The sequence below is a fragment of the Rhipicephalus microplus genome, chromosome 9 (genome assembly GCF_043290135.1).
Source record: "Rhipicephalus microplus isolate Deutch F79 chromosome 9, USDA_Rmic, whole genome shotgun sequence".
Taxonomy (NCBI): domain Eukaryota; kingdom Metazoa; phylum Arthropoda; class Arachnida; order Ixodida; family Ixodidae; genus Rhipicephalus; species Rhipicephalus microplus.
In genome coordinates, this window is record NC_134708.1 from 70,376,901 (window position 1) to 70,392,124 (window position 15,224).

General features: G+C 45.7%; 1 protein-coding gene across 2 annotated transcripts in view; it reads left to right on the top strand.

Annotated features, from left to right (window-relative positions):
- Positions 1–787: 787 nt before the first annotated feature.
- The window catches only part of LOC119163271 (carbohydrate sulfotransferase 1), a 76,572-nt gene continuing 62,135 nt past the window's right edge, over positions 788–15,224 (top strand). The window contains exon 1 of one of the 2 annotated variants that reach the window (XM_075873780.1): positions 788–1,749. The gene's annotated coding sequence lies outside the window, so the exon portion shown is untranslated. Of the gene's footprint in view, positions 1,750–12,771; positions 12,859–15,224 lie in introns of those variants that run through there. The other variant, XM_075873781.1, reaches the window with a different exon arrangement.

The following is a 15,224-nucleotide window of genomic DNA, read 5'->3' on the forward strand; positions in this document are numbered from 1 at the left end:
AACTGAAGTCGATCAAAGGTTCGGAAGTTGTCGTACCAATGTCGCGCTGAGGTGAGAGAGAGAAACAGAAGGATAGCCGGCGCCAGCAATAATGATAAGTGGTAGGAGGAAGTAGTAAGAATGGAGGAAGGAACGATTGTCCATGACGCGGAAGAACAGAGGAAGAAGCCCTTACTGAAAAGAGAGAGAGAGAGAGATAGAAAAGAGAGAAATGTGGTGTATAATATCCAAAGAACGTGAACGTTCGAGGGGCTACTGGCGCTTGTTATGGAAGTATACAAAAGAAAACAAAAAGAAAGCCTACAGAGATGAGCAAGCGAGACTATTTAGAGCTGCATCGTACAAAACTCCCCTTTTACCGCGGAAACTCACCTAGTCAACTTTCCTACGGGGTACTTTGCGGCATCTTCCTCGCCATGAATCTCTTTCCACCCCCCCTTTATTTCTCTCTTCTCCTTTTCCCGTATCACGCGACCCCCGCCGCGATACTTGGTGAAGACACCGGGTGTCAGTTCGACGTACGATTGCTCTTGAAGGGAAAACAAAGGAGAGAAGCCGAGGAGTGAGTGCAAGAAGCAACCCCCCCCCCCCCCCCCTTAAATGCTTGCCCTCTCGCACAAAATAGCACTCTTTTGTGACTGTCCTCTGTAACATCCTTCACGTATCACCCCTCCTCATCTTGAATCGCTGCGCACCCCCCTGAACTTCTCTTTCCTATTTACGCTTCCTCCTCTCTCTCTTCGCCTGCTTCTCTCGCCTTCCATCATTCGCGGCCGATCCGAGCGCAGCGCGTTGCGTCTTCGTGTACTCGCCGTTGACGGGCCAGTTGCACGCGTTCGCTTAGCGAGCGAGCAAGGAAGACGTTCCACGCTGCTCGCTGTTACAGCAAACCGGGCCAGTCAGGCGGCGGCAAGGACGACGGCCAGGTCCTGGTTGAACCGGCTTCGGCCTTTTCCGGCGGACTCGGTGTAACACGACGCTCGCCGCCCATACGTTGCCCATATCGCCTCCTCTCTTTAATACCTGCCCTGGCCCCGGTGGGTCGCAAGTCGCCCGGCGTGGTTCCGCGTCGAAGGTGGAGGCCCCTGTCCTCCTTCAGAGACCAGTATGTATCGGACGCTCCATCGAAGATGACGACCTCAGTGTTCGGCGGACCGCTCCCGGGGCGATCCGAAGATTACCGTCCACACACAGCATCGTGCAAAACCGTGATCGGGTGTTAGCTTTACCTCTTAGTCAATTTAACACATTGGAAGTGTACCTTTTGACACTATGCGGCACTTTTGTCGACCTACTGACGGTGAACAGCAAACCACTCGCGGTGCCCTGTTGATGTTCCGAGCTTGACGACTGAGTGATCCACGATCCTTACGCCAGTGCCATATTGACGAGCCAAAGACGATGTTTGAACCTAAGCGGTGGTGTGTGGATGGATGATCGACCTGCCAGTGGTGGATGTTTCGGGCGCATTCAGACCAAATCGTGAATCCTTTAGAGTAACTCTAGTATGGGAGAGCTGTAAGCCGTGTTGGCTGCTAAGACAACAGAACACCGTGGATTGGCCCTGTGCATCCAGCTAGCGGTACATCGTTCAAATCCCCTGCTTCTGCACAGTTGCAAGTGACTACCGAGTGTGCAACGATCCGTCCGTGTGCACTACCTGTGTAGAAAGTCCCCGTACTCCTGGTTGGGAACTTCGTGCTATCACGCATGACAACTCCTCGTCGGAGTCTTCGACATTCGACAAAGGTGAGTTACATTGTAGTCCATTGAAGTCTGCTTCATATGCCGCCCTTCGACGCGCTGCCCACTCGACTCCCACGTGGTTTCCAGGGGTGCCGCGATTCCGCGTTGGCGGAGGTTTGTGACCTGCTTCGGTTTCTTCGTTTATGTTCTTTCTTTTACTTTTTTATCTTTGTAACGACATAAGCCTGCTTCTTTGCCACTGTTTTCGCTGTGGCTGCGTGTTGAGAAACACACGATGACACAAAAAAGAAAAAAAAACTAATAACAGTGACAGAAGGAAGCGAGACGGGTCAGGAACTAGAAAGACACGAGCACGTCTCACTTTCTGTGATGCCTTCGCGTCGCCCTGTCTGGTCTCGTTAAAGCCTGTCTTTCACGACACTGGCACGATGTCGCAGCTACGCGAAGTGTGATGCTCCGTCGCGTTCACGCGCGCGAGTCTAGAGAACGCCCAGTTTTGAGTCGTTCGCGGAGAATGAGTTCAAGGTCGGCTGCTTGCGCATACGTGAAGGAATAGGTCATTCGAGCGGGCTGGAAGAAGGTGACCGTTATTTTTCGTCGGTCGGGCTTTCGTTCCGGTAGCGGAGGCCTCACCACGCTCAGTATCGGCGCAAAAATGTGTTCTAGTGCTTTTTGTTCGCGCGGTGAGTGTTTCAAGGGCTGCATGCTGACGAATATGCAATAGATATTTTAGGTTGAATGCAATTGGCTGCTAATATCGCTAATATCACTTCACGCAGTATTCGCTGCCTTAAACGAAATAATATTCACTTTCTACAGCCGTCAATGTCCACCTTACTGAGATATGATTATAGCCATGGCTAAGTTTTAATCTCATTAGCGGAAAGATTCTGACTAAAAATTACAATATGCCCTTGTTTACAGTGTTGAAAGGCTGAACTAGTCGCCGAGTGTTCTTTTACGTCACCTAATTTCATGTTCGCTTGGTAAACAGTAACGCCACTAAATAAAACACAGGCAGAGAGAGAGAGCGAACTGCATGACAAAAGACGTCTTACATATGGAACCATAACTTGGAAATATGGAGTACCAGTCGTTATTTCGGCTCCAAAGAGGCTCTCGGTTGTTCGCTTCCGCATTAGTGGGAAGGGGAAGAAAACAGCGCCTTGTGACAAAAAGCATATGAGGCCCCTGGTCAAATGCGCGGTACACGAAATTCCGCTTAGCTGACTAAGAGAGAGAGAGAGAGAGAGAGAGAAAGATGCTAAGGAAAGACAGGGAGGTTTACCAGGTTGTACTCGGTTTGCTACCCTACACTGAGGGAAGTGGGAAAGGGGAGGAAAAGAAACGAAACGAGGAAAGAGAGAGCAAGCGATACGCACGCACTGAGCTGGCTAAAGGTCTACGTAGGACGCCGCGTAATTTACAAAGAAAGGAAGCATTTGCAAAATGTGAATTCTTTAGTAGGATGCGCCAATCTCACTGCAGCCAACATTTACAACATTTAGGACTTGTCTTCGTCGGTGATTATACTTCGTAAGTAAAACTATCATTGGGCCCTTATGTCGAAACCTTCTGTCCAGCGACATTTCCTACTCGTCAATTTCTCGTCACGTCAAACATCGATCTTTCCTTTAACTGCTGTCCAGCACAAGATATAACATGTCTGCGAAGGATCCCATCAAAGGTTCACGTTTCGTTCAGTTCTTTAAATGTAGGGCCGCTGTGTTTTATTTGGTTACCAGCGTTGTACTCGTGAATCATTCGAAACGTGTTTCATAAACGTATGATGTACATGAAACATTTGTCTGTTGTGTATGTATGTGTTGTCCATAAACAAGATGTTTGGAAGTTGTACCAAGCATGATCAGGATATCAGCAGCGTGAGACAGCAGCATATTTATTACTTACATTATACGGTGCGTATAGTTCAGAGTGTGGTCAGATGGCCTTATAACTAACTCATTTGGAAGTGGCAATACGTGAAGAAAAAAACCGACCTTACGGGTGATCCTTTACGATTTCTTCGGTTTTCTTAGATGTCGTTCCTCCGCTTTCATTCAACTTCCAAATAACGGCAAAAGTGAGTCAGGGAGTCAAAATTACACTTGGTGTCAGCGAGCGCCCGACGACCTACAATGTTCTCTCGTCCAGCTGTGAACAGGTATTTCCGCACGTACATACAGGAGAGGTCATTGAAGTCAAATCCAGAATAGGAAAGTGAACAATGGGGATCTTGCCACAATACTACCGCGAAGGACTCCTGTTACTCGGTCTCTTTGGCTCGCGATCCTTTACGGCAGTTTCGTGTTTCTATTCTTTAAGGGGCGAAGCATGTCCCCCTCCCGTAAACCGCCGTCCGGCGTCTACCGGAGATATAGAAGCAGAAACGCCTGTGAACAACAACAAAAAAAAGTTATCAACAAAAGGCTCTTAACCAGAACAAACAAAAGGCCCCAGCACCAGAAACGCACTGATACTTAACCACCAATGAATCAAAGTGTGTGACAGAATGAAATATTTACAAGAGCAGATTAAAATGCTGTTAACCAGAACAACATAGACTGTCACGATTTATGATAGGATGCACACTGCTTCGCTCCATCATTGGTATTTATTCCGTGATTTTGCGTGGATTTTGATTGTCTTTCGCCATTCCTTGCCCAATGTTATCTTCCCCTGGAATACAAAAGAGCTGTGCACCGAATTCTTTGAACACGTAATTCTGGTCGAGTATTGAGAGTGTCTCGAATGACCTAGCTCCACAATACTTGAATAGCGCCGCGACGAAGCGAACAAAGTTTTGTATTCGTTGCTTTTTTGTTGTTGTTGTTGCGTTCAGCAGTGTGAGCTGTCACGATGCGATGTGGCGAGATCAGTGTATTCAAAGGGAAAGAAAATCAACTTGCTCAAGCGTGCGCGGTGACAGAAATACGAACACGCCACTTTGAGACTTCAAGGAGCAACAGAATATTATTATAGGCTTGCGCATCTACGCTACGCAAATAATTTTTTGTCTTCACGTTGCCACTCTTCTATCGTCAGATTAAGATCCTAGTTTCCTAGACGTTATGCAATAGGGTCGAGGGGATCTTTTTCCAACTGTCGATTCACGAAGACTATTGGGCGAGTGCTTGTGGTCAGTAATACTAATAACAAATGTGGAGGTGAAAGTTTGGTAATGACGCTGGAAAAGAGGGACCATGGCGTGCGTAGATACGAAGTTGATGATAGTAGTTGCTATGCTGATACAAAACAAGCCTTCTCATCAAAACATTGGCTTCAGCGACTTTCTGTCTGGAACATATCTGGACTTCAGTATCCATAATCCCCTGAATTTCCTTCTTCCTTGAAATGTATGTAAGTTTGGTCTTTGTAAAATAGTAATAGGTAACAGATATCCAAGTTCACTACAAACAAATTTTTTCGGAAAGGCAGTTTCTAAAAACGACCAATGATTGTTATCTAAGTTCCTTGTGGGTTATTCGTGACAAGGCAGCAAAGAAAAGGGAGGAGGAGGAGGAGGAAAACGGCGTGAAGAATGGCAAAAAAAAAGAAAGATGATTTTTGTTGTACGTGCCGTGAAAAAATTGCCCAAAGCGTTCAGATATCCCACATTACAAAGAGGAAAAGAGATGATCGAGTTCTTTCAAGAAAGTCCACAAGATCGAGGTCACGAGTTTAGTACCCGACCGCAACGGTTTCATTTCGACGGAAGACGAAAAAAGGAGGGTGTGGCTGTGTGTGCGGAGGGCGAAAAAGAAAGAAGCGGTGAAGGTTGTGCGTCGAGTGGCCCCAATTGGCACGAAAGCCCCCGCTGTGCCGCCGTCTCGCCACCGTGTAGTGCCGTCTCTGTAGCCCTGTAGGTCCTTGAAAGGGAAACATTTTTAAGATATAAAGCATTTGTTTCGGAAGAACCAAAAACACACTATCTATCTATCTATCTATCTATCTATCTATCTATCTATCTATCTATCTATCTATCTATCTATCTATCTATCTATCTATCTATCTATCTATCTATCTATCTATCTATCTATCTATCTATCTATCTATCTATCTATCTATCTATCTATCTATCTATCTATCTATCTATCTATCTATCTATCTATCTATCTATCTATCTATCTATCTATCTATCTATGACACGTACGCCATGACACCCTCTTTGGCTGTCACATGTGGCGCATAACTAAGCCCATGACATGCGGACATGCATCACAGCTGATCGAAACTTCAGGTCAACACAGAGCACTGTATACTTAGTACTAACTACTAAGTTTTCACGTCACGAAACCACGGTATGGTTATGAAAACTGTCGTTGCTTGACGGGTGTCTAATTCTTAAAACTTGGTCCTTCAGCATTTTGGAGTGTCAACGCTGTCATTCAAAACTTTATGAAACACTTTGCATGACCTATAAAATCCACGCGTCTCCACGAAGTGAATGATGACAAGTGGGCGAAGGTAGGTTCTAAGGTGTATAATATCAACGTTGAAATCGCCGACTAGCAAAATGGTTTGCTTTTGTAGGCGTTTTACACTGTTCTGTCACAATTATGACTGTTGTTCGTCTATTGTAAGCCTTTTGTTATTCAAACGCACGCCCGTGTGTCGCCTATTGCGATGTTTTCTGGTCGCCATGATAGCCGGCAGTGAGCGTCGACGACAAAGCTAGGTCGCAAATTTCGTAGTCTGTACTATGAATTCATAGACTAGTATAAAGGGCTTGCGCTTCTGTGTGTTTTGCATTGCCCCGTTTTCATCGCTTTTCTTTTACTCTTTTGTAAATGGCGCAGGCGATTTTTTCACAGCTACAGAGCAGGCGTTGTGATAGGAGGCAGACGCCGGGACATCGGGCGACAAGGCTGGGCCCTAGGAACTTCGCCCCTGAAAGGGAAAGAAGGGGCGAAGTTTATAAGACTTCGCCTCTGAAAGAGAAAGAAGGGCCGAAGTTCCTAGGGCACTTCGCCCCTGAAAAAGAAAATAGGGGTGAAGTTCCTAGGGCGGCATATGTTTGTCTAGAACTGTATCTATTGCTCTAGAAAGATATGTTGTATGTTAGAGTTGGTCATTTTATTTTGTAGCGCACAAACGCTGGCACATATGCTCCTGCAGCAATGAGCGAATGAGCGTTGCTCACCTTTCGTTTCTGTTAGAATGACGTATTTGCTGTAACGCGATTGCCGAGTTTCGCCAGACAATGGACAGGTTTAGTTGAGCGTCCATGGTCTCCACGCACGCAACCTGCCATTGGAACGCCAGCGTATAGGCGTGCGTGGTAAACCAACACGCGCGCTGCTCAAATTACTCACAGACGGGACGATCCACCCCGTACAAGAAGGATACATGCATAGGCAGCTACTTGCCGACAGGTTGGCATGAAATTGATTTTCACAATGCGTGAGATCTTGCTGCATTTACGAAACATGAAAGCATTTTTTTTATACTGACCCATTTATAAAGGGGTATGTCCGTCCATCGGTCACGTAAGACGATTATTGCCACTAATAGTAAAACTATATATATATATATATATATATATATATATATATATATATATATATATATATATATATATATATATATATATATATATATATATATATATATATATATATATATATAATTCGAATGGAATTTCGAAAATCGTAGGTTCGATTCCTGCTCACGGCTGGTTATTTTTTCATCCACTTTTCTTTCTTCTTATTTACACTCCATTGGTTCTAATAACCTCCCCTGTAGATTCCTTGGCATTACTGTCTGTTAGATCTCACACACACACACACACACACACACACACACACACACACACACACACACACACACACACACACACACACACACACACACACACACACACACACACACACACACACACACACACACACACACACACACACACACACACACACACACACAGACATATAAATAAATAAATAAATAAATAAACAAATAAATAACTAAATTAATATATATATATATACATATATATATATATATATATATATATATATATATATATATATATATATATATATATATATATATATATATATACGAATTTAAACGTGGGAGCGTCAGTCAACGCTACCCTGCCGTGGTGGTCTAGTGGCTAAGGTACTCGCCTGCTGACCCGCAGGTCGCGGGTTCGAATCCCGGCTGCGGCGGCTGCATTTCCGACGGAGGCGGAAATGTTGTAGGCCCGTGTGCTCAGATTTGGGTGCACGTTTAAGAACCCCAGGTGGTCGAAATTTCCGGAGCCCTCCACTACGGCGTCTCTCACAATCATATGGTGGTTTTGGGACGTTAAACCCCACAAATCAATCGATCAATCAGTCAACGCTGCCAGCAGCCATAACGATAAGATTATGAGGCATATCGTGATTGATTGATTGATTGATTGATATGTTGGGTTTAACGTCCCAAAATCACTATATAATTATGAGAGACGCCGTAGTGCAGGGCTCCGGAAATTTAGACCACCTGGGGTTCTTTAACGTGCACCCAAATCTGAGCACACGGGCCTACAACATTTCCGCCTCCATCGGAAATGCAGCCGCCGCAGCCGCAATTATGAGGCATATCGTAGAGGACTGCTCAAGAAAGAAAATTTTGACCATCTGGTCTCCTTTGACGTGCACTAATATCGCGCAATGCACGAGCTTCTGGAATTTCGCATCTATCGAAATGCGACTGCCGTGGCCAAGATCGAATATGTGGCCTTCGGGTCGGCAGCTCATAAGAATGTGATGTGCCCGTGGCGCTAAACAATTCTAAATGGTCCTTTTCTGTCAACGCGTTGCTGAATTTCATCGTAATGAATCAAAGGCCCTCTCTGTAGGACAACAAGGAAGACGCAGTGCTTCCCGAAAACGGCGTTTGCAGGGACGACTGCTAAATACGCAAAGTTTAGGCGTAACCTTGAAAGGACGTATACAGCGTGAATTATCTTGCGATGCTCGAGTACAAGATGTCATAAGTTTATTCTAAATATACAATTCCCACAGAAGATTCCGAATGTACTGAAAAAATAACAAACGTACTGGCACGTTTCTATGTGCGCTGTGCGATCCCCTTTGTCGCCTGCACTAAAGTTATTTGAAATAGAGTACAAAGCTAGGATAACACACGGGCGCATCGAATGAGGTCTAACAGAATGCGAAGAGGCCACTTCTGTGTGTATATTCGGCTGTATCTGAATGTATACACTTCAGAGTATAAAAAATGAGGCTTCTCTAAATCAACGACCATTTTAAAAACACACACACTTGTAGACGTGCATAACTTGTGGGTAAAGTGAGCACAGTACTCTAAGCGTTCACAATATATTGTGAACATGTGGTTGCCTTTCTAGAAATTATAGTTTAAGGCCAGGAAGCTGCTCTTCTTTAATAGAAATACAGATTGCCGTTGTTCTTCGATGTACTTTAAAGAAATGAGAGGTATGAGCTAATCGAGTGGCTGTGAGTTAAAAAATATGAGATGACCGTGGTGTCGTAAGCGAAAAATCTCACACAGCTCCCCATAAAGGGAACCCTCAGTATAGTGCGAAGAAGCCATGGGTCGACTTAGAAGTTCTGTAAAGAGGTGCCTTTTATTCATCACCGTAGAAGTTCATGGTTAAGCACACAGCTGCCTTACGAGCCCTCGCCTCCGCTGCACTCATGCACATGACATCATTCATACTACTACGCTGTGTGTGAGAGAGATAGAGGAATAAGCGCTTTTTTAATACTGAGATGGGCATCGACGCTGGCTGTTTCCACTCATACCAGCTCACGCGCCGGAAAGGAGCGAGTGCTTTGCCACAGAGCCATCTGGGGGGGGGGGGGGGGGGGCTCCGAGTACTAGCGTGGCCACGACGACGGACAAGGGACAAGCCCGACCATTGCTGCTTCGCATCCAAAGACTCGTCGCCGTCAGTGTATACCTAAAGAAAGGTGGCGCTTGAATGTGCAGCGTCGACATTGCGTATTTGTATACGCCGTATTCCAATAACTCATGCTCTGTCGACTGTGGGCTTCTCGGCAATCGGCTACTGCTGATGTGGCAGCCTGATTTTTTATTGACGTCATTTGTTATTCGAAGTTGTCACACTGCATTGTCGCCTGGATATGAACACATCACCGTCGTTAATGCCTGTGGCCACTGAACTGTAGCGCTAGTAAACACGTGGACGATGGTCAGATTTCCGGCGCGGAAGAAGTACAAAGTATCGAGGAAGCATTGCGAAATGCGATAGAAAGAATGGAGGAGAGGAATCGGTATTGCCAGATGCTATATATACTCATCACAAAAGCCCAAATACAGTGGTAAAATAATGCATTTACCCATGTTTGAAAATATTTTAATTACGATGAAAAATGTTCCTCAAATATCAAGAAAAATCTAAGCAATCACCTCATTATTTTCCGTGCCACTATGAACGAAATTATGCACAACTGTGAACGGAAACACATGGATTTTTTAAAATTCTATCTCCATTCGTTTGAAGGCATTTTTGGCCTCGCATGATTAAACTTACTCGTTTATTCCCTACACGTACACTTGACTTCAACACTAAACCACAGGCATGAGCACGGAGTCAGGGTGAGGGGGGTACAAAATTTGTCCCATGAATTGACTTAGATGGTACGGGGGGGGGGGGGGATGGAGCTGCGACGAACATTTGCCCTCTTGTTGATGGTGGAGGGAGGAAGAACAACAAAAGAGAGAAGGCAGAGTGGTTAACCAGGTACATGCCTGGTTGGCTGCCCTATACGCTTGGTGGAGCACCCTACGCACGCATTTGAGCTCAACCACTCAGTGCCATCGAGAAACACGCTATTAGTGAACGAAAAACGCGAATTGGCTAACGTGAGGAGCCCTATAAGATAACAATATTTGCGGAGAAAATGCAAATAAGCGCCTTAAAGAAAAACGCGACAAGTGAGTGGAAAATTCTACAAGCGACTCGGGAAAAAGAAAGAAAGCCTAAATCTGCTTATAAAAAAACGGAACTGGCAATTTATGATAAACGGCAGCGCACAGTGGGTCAAGACACAAACACGAAAGCATTACACAAGCGCTGAACTTCAAGTTCGTATTTTCGTGTTTTATGTCTTAACTCAATGTGCACTGTCGTTCAAGGTTTTAAGGAACATTTCAAGGAAGTGGTGAATGTGAAAAAAAATTAATACAGTCGATTAAAAAAATATAAGGATAGACACGACTTTCGGCTTCGACATTGCGCTTGTCCTTCTCTCGTGTTTTTTTTTTTTTCGCATCATAAGCTCGTTAAGAATGAGCCAACTCGCCCAACTAGTCACTCTCTTTTCGACTTCGAGTCGTCTTCAGTGATTGCATAAGAAACAGTTTGACTTTCGACATTGACATCTTATGTAGGAAATATATCCCCAGGTTGCCAGGTGTCGGTGTATCTCATGCAACGCAAGCGATAGTGCACCAGAGCTGCGAGCGAAAGTGTGTAGGAGAACCACTCGTGGGACGAGTCGCATCTCAGTCACTGACCAGAAGGTGCACAGTCAACGGAGTCAACGCAGTTATTCCTCGGTCCGTCGCGAAGTTAGCGCGAGCGGCTTCATCGAGAAAATTGCCCGGCTTTAGTGGCGCCTCGTGTCTGGCCACGTAATCTTTATTACCTCGCCTCGGGTGTCGCAAACTGCACGTCGTAAAGTTGAGGTCGTGGTCGCTTCCCGCCGCTTTGCTGCCGTCGTCCGTCATCCTATTGTTACGCGCTTGAGGAATTAACTTTGTTCCTGCTGCCCTCTGTTTAAAAGACGAGAGGAAAGGGAGGAGCAAGACTTTCTTGGCACATCCGACATCATAGATGTCCAAGAAATCGACAATTTGGCGCAGCTATTGCATACATACATACATTCATACATACATACATACATACATACATACATACATACATACATACATACATACATACATACATACATACATACATACATACATACATACATACATACATGCATACATACATACATACATACATACATACATACATACATACATACATACATACATACATACATACATACATACATACATACATACATACATACATACATACATACATACAATCTTTGCATATATAGTGACCGTAATTCCTCTGTTCAAAGACGATGGGAACAGATATAAACTAGATAAAACGGTTTTTAAAGTATCGCATGGGACGTTAAAAGAAATTTTTATTCAATCAATCAATGAATCATTGAATTCAAAAGAAAAGTAGCAGAAAAAGAAGAAAATGGCCTTATCTTACCAGTCATTTTAGGTGAATGCGTAAGAGGCCTTGCATTACAGTTCTTACATTTTTAAAAGCTCATTCGCTCGAACTTGAGCCGTCAGACGTGTTGATGGCGCGCACACCTTCAGCACTCGGGTTCAATCGGGCAGTGCGGCCCCATTAACGCGAACGTGTATCAAGGGCGCTGCACTGCTCAGCTATGATGTATCTTGGTGAATACCTTAAGGCGCACCATCCGCCGCCGATATAATGGTGGGCACATATAATGTCCTTAATTACTTGCTAAGTACGCGAGGCTAACTATAGCTAGCGTAACCGCCTTCTGGATGGGTGATTTTGCAGGTCGAGTCGGGACGCCGTACGGTCACACATTTTTAACGGCGTTAAAGACTGTAACGTTAGAGCGAAACTGGGGAAAGCACCATACAGAATATTTATGCGCAAGCAGACTGAAAACGTCGCGTCACCTTCGTCAACACACGTTTTAGGGGCGAAGCTCCTCTTAGTCTAACCTTGTCACTCACGCGTAACCGAGAGAAGAAGAGACGAGAAAGGTAAAAAAAAAAAATGGATGACCATTCCTCGTCTCATTTTCTAGATGGCGTTGCTCTGCCGCTATACTCTCCGAAGTGCCGCTGCTCTCCGATTGGTTACTGTGCGCGCTTCGCCTGAGTGCGCGGAGAACGAGTGCCTCTTTCTGTCTCCTGCATAGTCGCCGTACGTGGCGGATTGTTGGTGGAGCATGGACGGAGCAGAGCGGTGTGTGCGTTGAAGACGCTTGCACTCGGCTCCTTTGGCTCGCGTCTTGTCGGTGTTACCAGCGCACCGTCTGCATTCTTGAACGCCATCGGACGCACGGACGCTTCGCCTCACTCATCATCATCCACTCTGTGAATATGCTGTGATTTTTTTTTCATCAGCAGATCTGTTAACGTTTGTAGAGAAAGAGAGAGATTATCCAACTTTATTGAGCTCGAATATTCGATGGTGCGTGCTAGGGTGGTGTCGTAGATAACAAACTCGGCGGGTATGTGCCAGGCAGCTGCCAACACAGCATAGCCGCACACAGTATAGTACTGATGGTAAATATTGGAATAGTCTTGATTGATTGATATGTGGGGTTTAACGTCCCAAAACAACTATATACAAGTATGAGAGACGCCGTAGTGGAGGACTCCAAAAATTTTGACCACCTGGGGTTCTTTAACGTGCACCCAAATCTGAGTACACGGGCCTACAGCATTTTCCCCTCCACCGAAAATGGAGCTGCCGCAGCCGGGACTCGATTCCGTGACTTGCGGGTCAGTAGCCGAGTACCTTAGCCACTAGACCACCGCGGCGGGGCAATGACATAGTCCTGTTTAATACAGTTTATGCGCCACAAACAGTTGGTATGTTCCAAGTAGCAACTAGCGCCTGCGTACATTATAGTATAGTACATCAAAAGTTTTTGCCTATCCCAAGTTTCCTTAACACCACTTCAACGCTTCCTCCATTCTTTAGAACATGTTCAATTACCTCCATGTTATACCTTTTACATGAAAATCATTACGCTTATTATCAACTTCGAAAGCTCTGCCAGTTCTACCTTGTCTGTTGTGTTTGAGGCTTTCATGCTTTGACGTTTTCTAATGAGGTTCTTCGTCTCCTGGGACCTCTTGCCTGGGCTCTGCCTATAACTACCGTATACCTCCAACTTCCGCTGCGCACTCCGTAACGATACTCGTCAAATTATAATTCATTGCGTCAACACTGAGGCTCGTTTCCTCGATAAGAGCTGAATATCTGTTCTGAAATGCAGAAAGATGATTATGATGATACCAAGGGGAAAGGGAAGTTAGTGAGGAGGATGTACAAGAGGATGGGAGAAGGCATACCACGGCTTAGTATTCTATAATGTAGTTTACGTGCAAGGGACAGTGAGTATTCTGAGCAGCCATTCGTCAAAGCAGCACCTCGCGTAGCATGTAGCCATGTATATAGTAGTGTATAGCAAGGGAGTGGGAAAGGGAAGTGGGATGAGGAGGATGACAAGGAGGAGGGGAGAGGATTAATTACCACATACGCGCTACAGACAGGCGGTAAGCAGCACCTGTGCGCAGTACACTATAGAAAAAGGGGTACAAAATGGAAGTTAGGGTGAGCGGGACTGATGTTGAGTTGAGTAGAAGAGAAATGAGGTGTGTAGAGTAAACCGTAGCATACTTGTGCACAGTGCATCGTAGCAAGGGGTGGCAAATGTAAGTGCGGGTGAGAAGGGGTTGTGCGAGAGTTGTGAGTTGGAATGTCAAAATGGGTGATTGGGCGGGTGAGTTTGTGATTGGATGAGTTGTGATTGATTACGAGGGATGGCCTTGTGAAGTGCTCCGGAAATTTCGACCACCCGAGTTTCTTTGAACTTGCACCTAAATCTAAGTACACAAGTTTCTGGCATCTGTCCTCCATCGAAAATTCGGCCGCCGCGGCCGTGATGTTGCCCCAACATTACCGCGTCCGGTAACCCAGGAAGACAAGCACGTCTTAGTAGATTAAGACCAACCCATCGTTCTATCTTCAAACCCCATACTCTTTAACTGTCATACTTATCAATTTCATAGAGTCGATTCCCGCAGCAGCAGCGGCGGAGTAGAAAACGAGCTAACACGCCAAAGGGCAGCGTGTGGACAGCCGAAACCCTAATGAACAATGTACCACGGAGTTTATTGCGGACACACTTAACGGGCCATCGGCTCGTCAATCTTCCGCCGATTGGTGAAAAACATTTACACCGGCACGTCTGTGCACTCGTCAAAATGGTGGTGGCGTCATCACCTGGCAACAGCAGGACGCGTCTCCGTGACCTTCGGACAAGAACCACGCTTCGAACGTTTCGTCATTCAAAGCGTGGCGCGCCAAGTGTGCGTATTGAGGATTCGCTCGCTCCAGGTCATAAAAGACCTCGGATAGCCGTTTCTTTGATCCCGGAAATTATACCTCGCCTCTGCCGCCAGGGGGTTTGCGTCCGGCGGTGTTTACGGCACCTTCTGCTTTCGCGTTGCGTTGGTAAACATATGCTAGGGCACGCTTCCGACGTCTTAGTCTTTTTTTCATGTTTACTTGAACACGTCCTTCTCCCCGCTCTCCTCATTCCCTTTCCAGTTGTTGACTTCTGCTCGCCTCTGTGCGGGCCTTTCTTTTTCCGGGGACTGACTAGTACAGCCTTTCTGAGCCTAACAGGGATGTCATCTGTACGTCGTGTTCGTTTGGCACGCGAATC